The sequence below is a fragment of the Lampris incognitus genome, chromosome 5 (genome assembly GCF_029633865.1).
Source record: "Lampris incognitus isolate fLamInc1 chromosome 5, fLamInc1.hap2, whole genome shotgun sequence".
NCBI classification, from domain to species: domain Eukaryota; kingdom Metazoa; phylum Chordata; class Actinopteri; order Lampriformes; family Lampridae; genus Lampris; species Lampris incognitus.
The window spans coordinates 65,121,925-65,134,610 of record NC_079215.1 but is presented as its reverse complement, the minus strand read 5'-3'; the positions used below and the strand labels follow the sequence as shown (position 1 = coordinate 65,134,610).

The 12,686-nt window shown below is 43.0% G+C and overlaps 1 long non-coding RNA gene across 1 annotated transcript in view; it reads left to right on the top strand.

The window, feature by feature from the left end:
- The window catches only part of LOC130113439 (uncharacterized), a 130,340-nt gene that overhangs the window by 41,152 nt on the left and 76,502 nt on the right, over positions 1-12,686 (top strand). The gene's annotated exons all lie outside the window — the stretch shown is intronic.

Below are 12,686 nucleotides of genomic sequence, written 5' to 3'. Positions count from 1 at the left end.
TGACTTTAACTCGAGAAGTCCTCACACACACACACACACACACACACAGGAAGTGCTGTGTGTGTGAAATATCCGTACATCAGAATCAGAATCAGAACACTTTATTCATCCCCGAGGGGGAATTGGGTTAAAACATCATCATCATCATCATCATCATCATCATCATCATCGTCTGTGTCTGTGGTGCGGAATTCTGTCTCTGACATCGTTCTATCATGCGGTGAAGGTCTGGTCCCCGTTGGCCCACCCACCCAGCTAGACCACCAGTAACCCACTGGTTTGACTGGTTTGCTGTGATACACCTGGCTGATGCCGTTACACGGCAACCATTTATTCCCTGTATTCACAGACATCCTGGATGGTGTTACACTGTGGTGTGACTGAATAACACACACTGGCACCTGACACACACACACACACACACTGACACACTACACATCACTGCAAACACTGTTTGTCAATACTGAAATTATATATTACTTTTTTTGCTTCTTTTTTTTTACTTGGATAAAAATATAGACTGTCAAGAAACAGCACACATGTGAAATACACCAGGTGAATAGTGGTAACTACTCTGTTAATACCACTGAAATACACCAGGTGAATAGTGGTAACTACTCTGTTAATACCACTGAAATACACCAGGTGAATAGTGGTAACTACTCTGTTAATACCACTGAAATACACCAGGTGAATAGTGGTAACTACTCTGTTAATACCACGTGAAATACACCAGGTGAATAGTGGTAACTACTCTGTTAATACCACTGAAATACACCAGGTGAATAGTGGTAACTACTCTGTTAATACCACTGAAATACACCAGGTGAATAGTGGTAACTACTCTGTTAATACCACTGAAATACACCAGGTGAATAGTGGTAACTACTCTGTTAATACCACTGAAATACACCAGGTGAATAGTGGTAACTACTCTGTTAATACCACTGAAATACACCAGGTGAATAGCGGTAACTACTCTGTTAATACCACTGAAATACACCAGGTGAATAGTGGTAACTGCTCTGTTAATACCACTGCATTTATATAGGAATATATATTTATTTATATAGGCTATATATAAATATATTCTGCATATTTATATATATTCTTAGATATATTTATGTATTTATTTATATAGGAATATGTATTTATATATAGGATATATATACACATATGTTCTATATATATCCTATAAATATATTTATATAGCTATATAGGAATATTTATTTATTTATGTAGGAATATGTATTTATATATAGGATATATATATATGTTCTATATATATCATATAAATATATTTATATAGTTATATAGGAATATACATTTATATAGAATAAACATCTATGTATTTATATAGTATATACACACACATATATAAACACACACACACATATATATATATATATATATATATACATATACATATATAGACCATATATAGATTATTTATATAGGAATATATATTTATTTATATATGACACACACACACACACACATATATATATATATATATATATATATATATATATATATATATATATAATGGAGTGAGAGAGAGAGCTTTATGTAGGAATACGTATTCATTTATATAAAATATATATTATACATATATAAATAGTTTTTTGTTTATAAAGGAATATATAGGAAAGACTAAAACTAGCTTTCAGATGGTAAGAATACATTAGAAATAACTGGCCTGGCTCAGTTAAAGAACTTCTTCAGCAGGCTTCCTGTTCCACAGTGCAGATGGCGGATAAGCTACTGCACACCATCAGCCATTTTAACAAATATCAAAAGTACAGCAAAAGAAAAGGTTGTGTTTTCCCAGGGCTGCTGGCGGACCTTCAGTCCACAGAAAAGCCAGGACGTTTCATAAAAGTCCTCCCTGTGAGTGTGTCGGCGGGTCAGACGTGGAGCAGCTGCTCCACACTGCCCTGCTCCACACTGTCTCGTGCCCCTTTTCCACTGCTTGGTACCGGCTCGCCTCGACTCCGCTCTATTGGACTCTACTCGCTTTACTTTTTGGGGTTTGGTGTTGCACTGCAGACAGTATCCCCTCACGGCGGAGCCCCGCTGGTCTCCTGCATGAGATTTGGTACACAAACTCTGCAGCACAACGCATACATGCACCACAACATATTATCAGGAACAATGCCGCTGTACAGTAGCAGAAATACACACAGCACGCACAACAATGGTGGTGTTGATGCCAGTGGGGTGTGAGGAGGGGGGCTACAGGAGGGGATCCAGAGTCCTGGTGGCTGGGGGGGGGGGTAACAAAAACTGTCTGTGAAGCGTTTAGTCTTAGTGGACAGTAGCGCCTCCCTGAGGGAAAGAGCTGGAAGAGGCGCTGAGCAGGATGTGAGGGGTGGGAGATGATCTGCTTTGCTCGCGTTACAGTGCCGCTTAGTGTGCAGAGATTCGGCTGAGGGGAGGGGGTTGCCCGGGATTTTGGGATGCCTGGTTGACAATCCCCTGCAGCATTTGTGGGCGTGCGGGCTAGTTTTTAAAAAGATTTTATTTATGTTTAAATAAATATAAATATATATAAAAATATATATAAATATATGGTAACACTTTAGTATGGGGAACATAAGAAAACTTAATTACTAGTGAATTAGTAATGATCAAGATGTCACTTTAGTGTGGGGAACATATTCTAAGTAACAAAAACTTAATTACTAGTGAATTAGTAATGATCAAGATGTCACTTTAGTATGGGGAACATATTCTAAGTAACAAAAACTTAATTACTAGTGAATTAGTAATGATCAAGATGTCACTTTAGTATGGGGAACATATTCTAAGTAACAAAAACTTAATTACTGGTGAATTAGTAATGATCAGAATGTCACTTTAGTATGGGGAACATATGCTAAGTAACAAAAACTTAATTTAGAGTAATTTAACACCATGAACACTTGTAGTTTTGTGTGTTGTTATGTAAGAACAGACCATATTCATTAAATGTTAGTAAGGGAGAATAACTCTTCTTGTGGTACTACCACCTTATAAAGACCATACTAAGCAAAGCATATTGAGTGGTACTACTAATAAGCAATACTTCTGAGGCTATAGAGGGAAAACTCATAGTTAATGGCTTACTGGTTGTATAATAAGGCCATGCAGAATAAGGCATTAATGAGTACGTAATAATGACCAATGAAGAGCCAATATGTTGCTAATTTGCATGCTAATAAGCACCTAATTAACGGTGACTACGTTCCCCATACTAAAGTGTTACCCAATATGGATGTATAATTTATTTATTTATTTATGCATAGTGGTATTTTCATGTCACCTTTCAGTATCGGCCCAGCTAGCCGGGCCGGTACCATGCAGTGGAAAAGGGGCCCGAGTGTCCCCGGTTCAGTCTTCTGCCTGTCGTCCGTGGACGCGGTACGAAGTTCCCACCTCTGCACTGATTGGTGGCATTAGCACGGCACAACCGCTCCTGTTTCAGCTTTATTCTTACTTTCTGCATGTCACCTGAGTGACGTAGCGGAGGGCATGAGGAGTGCTCCCTCCCTCCTCTTCTTCTGCCAGTCCGCACTATAAGCGCCTCCCCAGCCAAGAGGCCTTTGGGATGTAGAGGAGCGCAGACCCACGTCGTGCACCGCCAGTCTTCCGGGGAGTCATGTTTCGGTATCCTCAGATAACCTTGGCCTGCAGCCGGTCAGCAGCAGGGTGATATATTGTGTTTTTGGTTTCGTGTGGGCTGCAAGTTTCCAGTTCAGCATCTGTGAAAGAGCACAAGTTGTTTTAGCTACGTGAACCGCTGAAGACGGTGTTAGAAGCACGGTGGACTTGCACTTGTTTTTATATTTCATGTGTTGATATAGGTGGTGCGGTGGCGCGGTGGTTAGCGCGGTCGCCTCACAGCAAGAAGGTCCCGGGTTCGAGGCCCGGGGTTGTCCAACCTTGGGGGTCGTCCCGGGTCGTCCTCTGTGTGGAGTTGGCATGTTCTCCCTGTGTCTGTGTGGGTTTCCTCCCACAGTCCAGAGACATGTAGGTCAGCTGACTTGGCCGTACTACATTGTCCCTGGGCATGAGTGTGTGTGTGTGTGTGTGTGTGTGTGTGTGTGTGTGTGTGTGGGCTCTGAGACGGCCTGGCGGCCTGTCCAGGGTGTCTCCCCGCCTGCCGCCCAGTGACTGCTGGGATAGGCTCCAGCATCCCCGCCACCCTGAGAGAGCTGGATAAGCGGATCAATTAATGGATGGATGTTGATATTGATAGTGTGTCTAACATCAGTACTCAAAATGTCATCTGTTGCTGACATGCATTGTCTGCACAAGGCAGATTGTTTGCATTTAATGTGTTTCTAAAATGCAAATAAGTTGCGTGTGAAGGTTTTGGCGGTGTAGCTGGATTCATCACGCTGCAGAGAAGGTTTTGTTTTGTTTCTCCGAGGTAGCAGGACTCGCTCCTCACCACAGCCCCAGAGGACCCGCCGTCAGCTCACTGCAGTTGACGGCGGTGCAGTGGTTTGGGCACCTGCTACGGAGGCCCCCGAGGGCCACTCTTCAGAGGTGCACCGCGTACTGCCTGCCGGAGATGCTCGGGCACATCCGGTACACGCCGGGAGGTTTCCATCACCCGCCTTGGTGTGGAGGAGCCTTGCAGTGCCGTAGGAGGTGCTGGAGGCCGTCGCGGGGGAAAGGGACATCTGGGCTGCTGTGCTTGCCCTGCTGCCACCGTGACCCTGGCCTAGAAAAGCTGCGTTAGAGACGGATGAACGAGTCGAGCGAGGACGTTTGCACTGCTGACAGGCTGCCCCGTCCATAAAGATACTTGTAGAGTAGATAAAACAAATCTTAATTTGAAAAATAAAAGTATGTGGATGTGTGGATAGAGAGGGAGGAGGAGGAGAGACGGAGAGAGAAAGATTTGGAGGATCCACAAGCTGCACTCACATATGACGACTATTCAGTAAGCAATATGGACACATGCAACGGCCCTCCTCTCTCTTTCTCCTTATTCCCTCTGTCTCTCCCTTCTTTCTCTCCCTCTCCTCATCTCTCTTTGTCTCACAAGCTCTCACCAGAAACTGCCTTTTGCCTCTAATGTGGCATCTCTCACTGAGAAAACACACACACACACACAAATTTGAGTGTGTGTGTGTGTGTGTGTGTGTATATATATATATATATATATATATATCGGCATATATACTGCAATGCATTAAAACTTTTTTCCTGTATCCATGTTTATATATGTGTGTGTGTGTGTGTGTGTGCGCGCGTGTGTGTGTATATATATATATATGTATATATATGTGTGTGTGTGTGTGTATATATATGTATATATATATATATATATATATGCACACACACAGGCATATATAGGCACATATAGGCATATATAGGCATACATACATACATACATACATACATACATACATACACACACACACACGCAACACACACACACACACACACACACATACATACATACATACATACATACATATATAGGCATATATAGGCATATATACTGCAATGCATTAAAACTTTTTTCCTGTATCCATGTTTATATATGTGTGTGTGTGTGTGTGTGTGTGTGTGTGTGTGTGTGTGTGTGTGTGTGTGTGTGTGTGTGTGTGTGTGTGTGTGTGCGGACACATGGACAGGGGTTATCACCATCTCCGGGTGTTTTATCAGAGGCCGAAACACGTTTTCTTTCCAGCTTTCCACCAGCATCTGCCACCAGAAAATACACAACACCTCCTCTCACATTTTCTCACACATTCATTGCAAAATGGTCAACAAAAATCTTGGTTCTCAACGTGCTTTTAGATGCAGTTTGAAACAATTGAATTAATAATAATAATAATAATAATAAAAACGAGGTTGTTGGTGTGAGGTATTTGGAAATCAAGCAGGTTCCATTAAGAACATTATCATTCAGTTCAGGAACTTTGATTTAATTCAGACTGGAAAGAGCCGATAATGTAAACCATAGGAGATGGGCCTCATTGTTCTCGGATGAATCTAAAGCGACAGTAGACAACTTTTTTTGCTTTAACTTATCATTATGAAGTAAATGGTGTTTGTACAGTGTAATGCTACAGAATAATGACACCAGCGGCGTGTAGATTGATTTGATATAAGCCTCGCTTTCAGGCTTACAGGGAACCAAATTCTGTCTGTCACCGGGTACGATCTCAGGAGAAAATTAAGACTCAATTTAATGTTCTTTTTCTTTTTTTTTATTGCAAAAAAATACACATACAGGAAACAACATAACAGCAATGTACAAACAACTTCAAACAGAAAACAGAAACTCACAATGAACAAAACAGATTCCACATTTAAAATATAACTGTTCTATATAATGAAAAAAAATGCATAAACTGAAGAAAAAATAATAAAATTAAATAAAGAGAAGAAAGAAAGAAAAACAATTGCATTGAAATTAAAAATGAATATAAGAGTAAAGAAGCATTAAGTCACAGAATTGTGAGAGGATTTTTTTAAAGATATTGTCACAGGAGTTTAACAATTTTGTATTCTTGTTGTCTTTTAATAATCTAATAGAAATTAAGAGAGATTCAAATTAGAGCAGGAAATGTTGTAAATAAGGACTGGAATTAGAAAAAATCTGCTTGTGTACAAATAATTTTGTCAATAAAATTAAAAGAAAATTAACTACGTGTCCCCCAAGACTCAATATACTGTACAAAGGAAGTGGGTCAGCACCAAAATAGGAAGAGGATAGCGCTCAGCTGTGAAAACTGTTAATTTATGCTCCAAATTTAACACATTTTTATAACTGTAGCCTACATTTAATCTTTCTTTTTTTTTTACATTGGACTTTTATTTTGATTGTGTCATACATTGTTTGTAACCCCTGGCGTTTTGGTTTTTTTCTGTCTTTATTTGCAATTTTTATTGTAGTAATCAACCAGCACTACTGTCATCTATTTCTGATGTTGAAACTGAATTAATAAAAATAATTAAAAAGGAGAAAAAAAGAGGATAGCGCCCCCCCCTTTAATTTTTTTATGGACACACATTCAAAAAACATACAAAAACATACAATGGCTCGTGGAGGAACCATAAACCGTATAACATAACATAATATTGTAAACTACTAATAAGACCCACTGGCCGATCGACTAGAGCAGTGGTTCTCAACCTTTTTGGGGTGCTGGACCCCCTGCGTATTTTTGATCTACCCTGAGGACCCCTCCACCTGATCTTGGGGGAGGGGGGTTGCAATTTGATAGAAACAGTAGAAACTGCATTTTAAATTGCATTATAGCATTTATTCACTCTTTGGGGCAAAAATAAGAGCTTTCAGTTGTAACTTAGATATAGTTAACAAAACAGAATTCTTATGCAGTAACTTTCAGATAGATGTAACAACACAGAATATGTATTCAGTAACTTTCAGATATATGTAACAAAACAGAATATGTATTCAGTAACTTTCAGATATATGTAACAAAACAGAATATGTATTCAGTAACTTTCAGATAGATGTAACAACACAGAATATGTATTCAGTAACTTTCAGATATATGTAACAACAGAATTTTTATGCAGTAACTTTCAGATATGTGTAACAACAGAATTTTTATGCAGTAACTTTCAGATATATATAACAAAACAGAATATGTATTCAGTAACTTTCAGATATATATAACAAAACAGAATATGTATTCAGTAACTTTCAGATATGTGTAACAACAGAATTTTTATGCAGTAACTTTTAACAATGCAAACGGGAGCGAGATCTCTTATTAAAATACAATAAATTACACTTGTGAAACAGATGTAATTAGAGAAAAAAGTCCTGTTACCCTTTATAGTTTAGGTAGATAAAGGTCTCAGTCACATTTGAGTAAAATAATCCTATTTCTATAAATGTCATAGGATCTTTTTTTAAAGATATTTTATTTTCACGGACCCCTTGCAATCACACCACTGACCACTAGGGGTCCGCGGACCCCCGGTTGAGAAACACTGGGCTAGAGGGTCTGACCCTTTAGTCGAGCGGTTAGCGATGTCGCCTTGTGGTGCCGTACACGTCGTATTGGAATCCCGCACCGGGCAAGAAAATAACCGGTCACATTGGTGGCAGCGGCGGGATCCGGAAGTGTGCAGATCCTCAGAAGTGTCTTCGGAGCGCGGGAAGAACAAAGCGCGAGGGCGCGCTTCCGGGAGAGGGTGACGACTGTAAACTCCTAATAAGACCCACTTAACCGCTCGACTAAAGGGTCAGACCCTCTAGTCGATCATTAGTTGTTTACAATACAATAGTTCCATTATCAAAACACATGTAAAGAGAATACATAAAACAGAATAGCGCTTTTGTTTTGCCCGGTAGCTGTCGCTAGCCGTCCCCGGTAGCGGAAATGGCGGACGACGGTGGAAACTCTACCCGGCAAGACCAAAACAACCCTTTGGCCGCCACAAGTGTTAATTGTGTAATCGACTGATGTGTTTTGTCTGTACATTATATTTATATAGTTTATTTTCACGACTATCTATTCGTTTTGTGTTAAAACGACGCTGGAACCATGTTTACGTTGTATGTTGTACGGGGACGCATTTAGTTGTTGCACCCCCCCCCCCCCCAAGGGAGACGAGAAGCGGGAAAAACCGTTACGCCCCGCCCCCCAGTTCGAGTTTAGAAGCGGTGCTGCGGTGTCCGCTTGGAGGTCTCATGTGTGTCCGGGTGGCCTCCTTCCCTCTTGGCGCTGCGCAGCCGGCGAGGTACGTTTGTCTGCGCGTTTTACGCGTCGTCGCGCACATTTCCTGTCAGCTTTCCACGGTGTGTGTGCGACACGAAGGCGTGTTATTGTGTATTTGAACAGCTCGACGGTGGACTTGATGGCGGCAATGCTGAGTGAAGTACAGTTAAGACGAATACATCCACCGGTAGCAGAAGAACCGCGGTGCCGTCTATTTCCTGGAGGGGGGGTGATAAACCCCGTTGACGGAGGAGGCGGAGGGGGAGAGTGATAGAAACAGGTAAAAACGAGAGTGAACCTCGGACGGTCGGTCGCTAGATGGACAGAGCTCCGGTGTTGCGTCGAACTCTGTTCCCCCGTTGAGATCTGTTTCCGCCTAGCCAGACCGAAGCTACTCGCGTGGAAACCGGGTCGGTATCGGTTACTACTCGGTTAAGGTAAGCGTTAGGTTAAGTTTAGGGTTATGCTGAGGTTAGGCTATGGTTAATCTAGCGTCCAGGTGTTGTATTGAACTCTGGCTAGGTGGAACAGTAAAAACACCGAGGGGGGAGTGGGGGGGGGGTCTTGGACAGAACAGGGAGCTGGGGGAGTGGTTATGATTGGCATGGTTATGTAAACTACTAATAAGACACGTTAGCCCCCTAGCCAACGGGTCTGACCCTTTAGCCGAGCGGTTAGTGGTGTCGCCTTGTGGTGCAGTACACCCCGTATCGAATCCCGCACCGGGCAAGAAAATAACCGGTTACATTGGTGGCAGCGGCGGGATCCGGAAGTGTGCAGATCCTCAGAAGTCTCTTCGGAGCGCGGGAAGAACAAAGCGCGAGGGAGCGCTTCCGGGAGAGGGTGACGACTGTAAACTACTAATAAGACACGTTAGCCCCCTAGCTAACGGGTCTGACCCTTTAGCCGAGCGGTTAGTGATGTCACCTTGTGGTGCAGTACACCCCGTATCGAATCCCGCACCAGGCAAGAAAATAACCGGTTACAGTTGTGTTACGCAGGGAATCTACATGGTGTGTTTGGGACGACCTGGGCCAGATAGGGGCACAGTGTTCTGCTGCAGTATGTAAGGGCCAGTGCTGAGGTAGGTCAGGTAAAGGGAACAATCTAGTATTTGACACAGCTGAAGCTCTGGCCTTCCTTCAAAACTACCTCATTACATCAGAATGACAGTTATTTAACACACAATTCAGTGTTTTCAGAGAACAAAAAACTGTAACTAAGCCACTATGGATAAATTCAGACAAAATGTGGTTGCAATTGGACCGAAGGTGTAGTAGGAGATGTCCAAAATGTGTTTTTCAATGAATTCAGAATGGTGGAAAATCTAGTCAGGGGTGCCTTAGTGGTGTTTGAGGCAAATTTGTAGTGAGGACAGATCTGTACCAAGTTTCGTGCAAATCGGAGCTACAGGTAGGAGTAAATTAACCTTTAATTGTAGCGCCCCCGTCAGGCCAATTGGGATCATATATCTTGGGAAGTACTTGCTCACAACTTCCAGTCAGTGGAGAGAAATCTCATGTCTCTACCGTTTACCATCTCGCGGGAATTTGCACAAACATTTCTGAAGAAATGAAGCCCTGTGATAGCCTGCCGGCCTGTCCAGGGTGTCTCCCCGCCTGCCGTCCAGTGACTGCTGGGATAGGCTCCAGCATGCCCGCGGCCCTGAGAGCAGGGTAAGCACTTCGGATAATGGATGGATGGACTGGGTGGAAACACCAGGGGGTAAAGTTGTCTAGGTCAGGTTTAATCAGAGTGATCTTTTCATTGGTGTGTCCGTTTGTTTGCCCGACATTCAGAGAGGCGTGATGTACATCGCCACGGGTCACAAGTTCAAATATATACAACACTTTTCCCCTTCATAGTCATGTTAAATAAAATCACTCTGCATTTTTGTGTGAACGGTCCCTTGATGTACAATTGAATTTGTGTGCGTGCGCACACACACACACGTGCGTGTGTGTGTCTCTAAATCATGTTTCACTGTTACTGTCATACCTATTTATATTTCATAACCTGAACAGCATCAGCCACTCTGGGGGGGGGGGGGGGGGAGGCGAGATGGAGGGAGGAGAGAACCGAAGGAAGCAAAGGGTGAAAAGAAAGGAAGCCTTGACACGAGCTGCACCACACTACAGCCACGTACACGGAGGAGAGGAAGTAACGTGAAAATTCACACTTTGGGCATTATGGCGTCCTCCACAAAATCCGCCGCCAATGCGTCGGCAGCAGACGGTTCGGAGTTAAAATGCCGGCGTGGAGCGTCGTCGCTGTAATTGACTGTCAGATGAAGTCAGAGGAGAATTTAGCTCCCGTCTCAACCAATTATAAAGTAAAATGCTGGAGTGAACTTCCAAAACCAAAATATAACACACGAGTGTGTTTGCATGCAAACAAGAAATGTAATTATTAGGACTCATCATTTCTACAAATAATTGTATTGCTGCCTGTGTGTGGATGATATGAACGTGTTTTATTTCATTAGTTTTCCACGTGATTCTTAGCATAATCCACACGTGCTGTGTGTAATTGGCGTATTTCCTGCTTCCTCCCGTCCCTTCAGCTGTGTGTCTGGTGTAGTCGAGGTCAGTTCGGCTCTGTGAAGCGTCATCCCCATCGAGTGTAAATTAGGGTTAATTAATAGAGCTCAGCAGATGTCCTCAATTAGGTCCTCATTCATGAGTGTGACGACGTGCGTCCGTATTGACATAATGGGACATTATAATCTTGGTGTTTCGGGAGCCGTAAATAAGTTGTGCGTGAATGTTTTGTCTGCGAGACCCCAGGTCAAGAGGAGAGGGACGTGACAAAGAAATGGAAAGAGCAGTAGAAACACAGGGGGACACGGTGACAGAGGTAGAAAGAGCAGTAGAAACACAGGGAGACACGGTGATAGAGGCAGAAAGAGCAGTAGAAACACAGGGGGACACGGTGATAGAGGTAGAAAGAGCAGTAGAAACACAGGGGGACACGGTGATAGAGGTAGAAAGAGCAGTAGAAACACGGGGACACGGTGATAGAGGCAGAAAGAGCAGTAGAAACACAGGGGGACAGGGTGATAGAGGTAGAAAGAGCAGTAGAAACACGGGGACAGGGTGATAGAGGTAGAAAGAGCAGTAGAAACACAGGGGGACACGGTGATAGAGGTAGAAAGAGCAGTAGAAACACAGGGGGACACGGTGATAGAGGCAGAAAGAGCAGTAGAAACACAGGGGGACAGGGTGATAGAGGTAGAAAGAGCAGTAGAAACACGGGGACACGGTGATAGAGGCAGAAAGAGCAGTAGAAACACAGGGGGACACGGTGATAGAGGTAGAAAGAGCAGTAGAAACACAGGGGGACACGGTGATAGAGGCAGAAAGAGCAGTAGAAACACAGGGGACATGGTGATAGAGGCAGAAAGAGCAGTAGAAACACGGGGACATGGTGATAGAGGCAGAAAGAGCAGTAGAAACACAGGGGGACACGGTGATAGAGGTAGAAAGAGCAGTAGAAACACAGGGGGACACGGTGATAGAGGCAGAAAGAGCAGTAGAAACACAGGGGGACAGGGTGATAGAGGTAGAAAGAGCAGTAGAAACACGGGGACACGGTGATAGAGGCAGAAAGAGCAGTAGAAACACAGGGGGACACGGTGATAGAGGTAGAAAGAGCAGTAGAAACACAGGGGGACACGGTGATAGAGGCAGAAAGAGCAGTAGAAACACAGGGGGACACGGTGATAGAGGCAGAAAGAGCAGTAGAAACACAGGGGGACACGGTGATAGAGGTAGAAAGAGCAGTAGAAACACAGGGGGACACGGTGATAGAGGCAGAAAGCAGGTAGAAAGAGTGTGTGTGTGTGTGTGTACACACACACGTATATATTGGTTGAGCACTTTCCCTATTGTTGAGTGTTTCTTTTAACAAAGTTATATGTCTATATCTATCTCTATTTTTTTTATTTTTTTTACTTATTTTTAGCTTTTGGTCTTCATGTGTGTA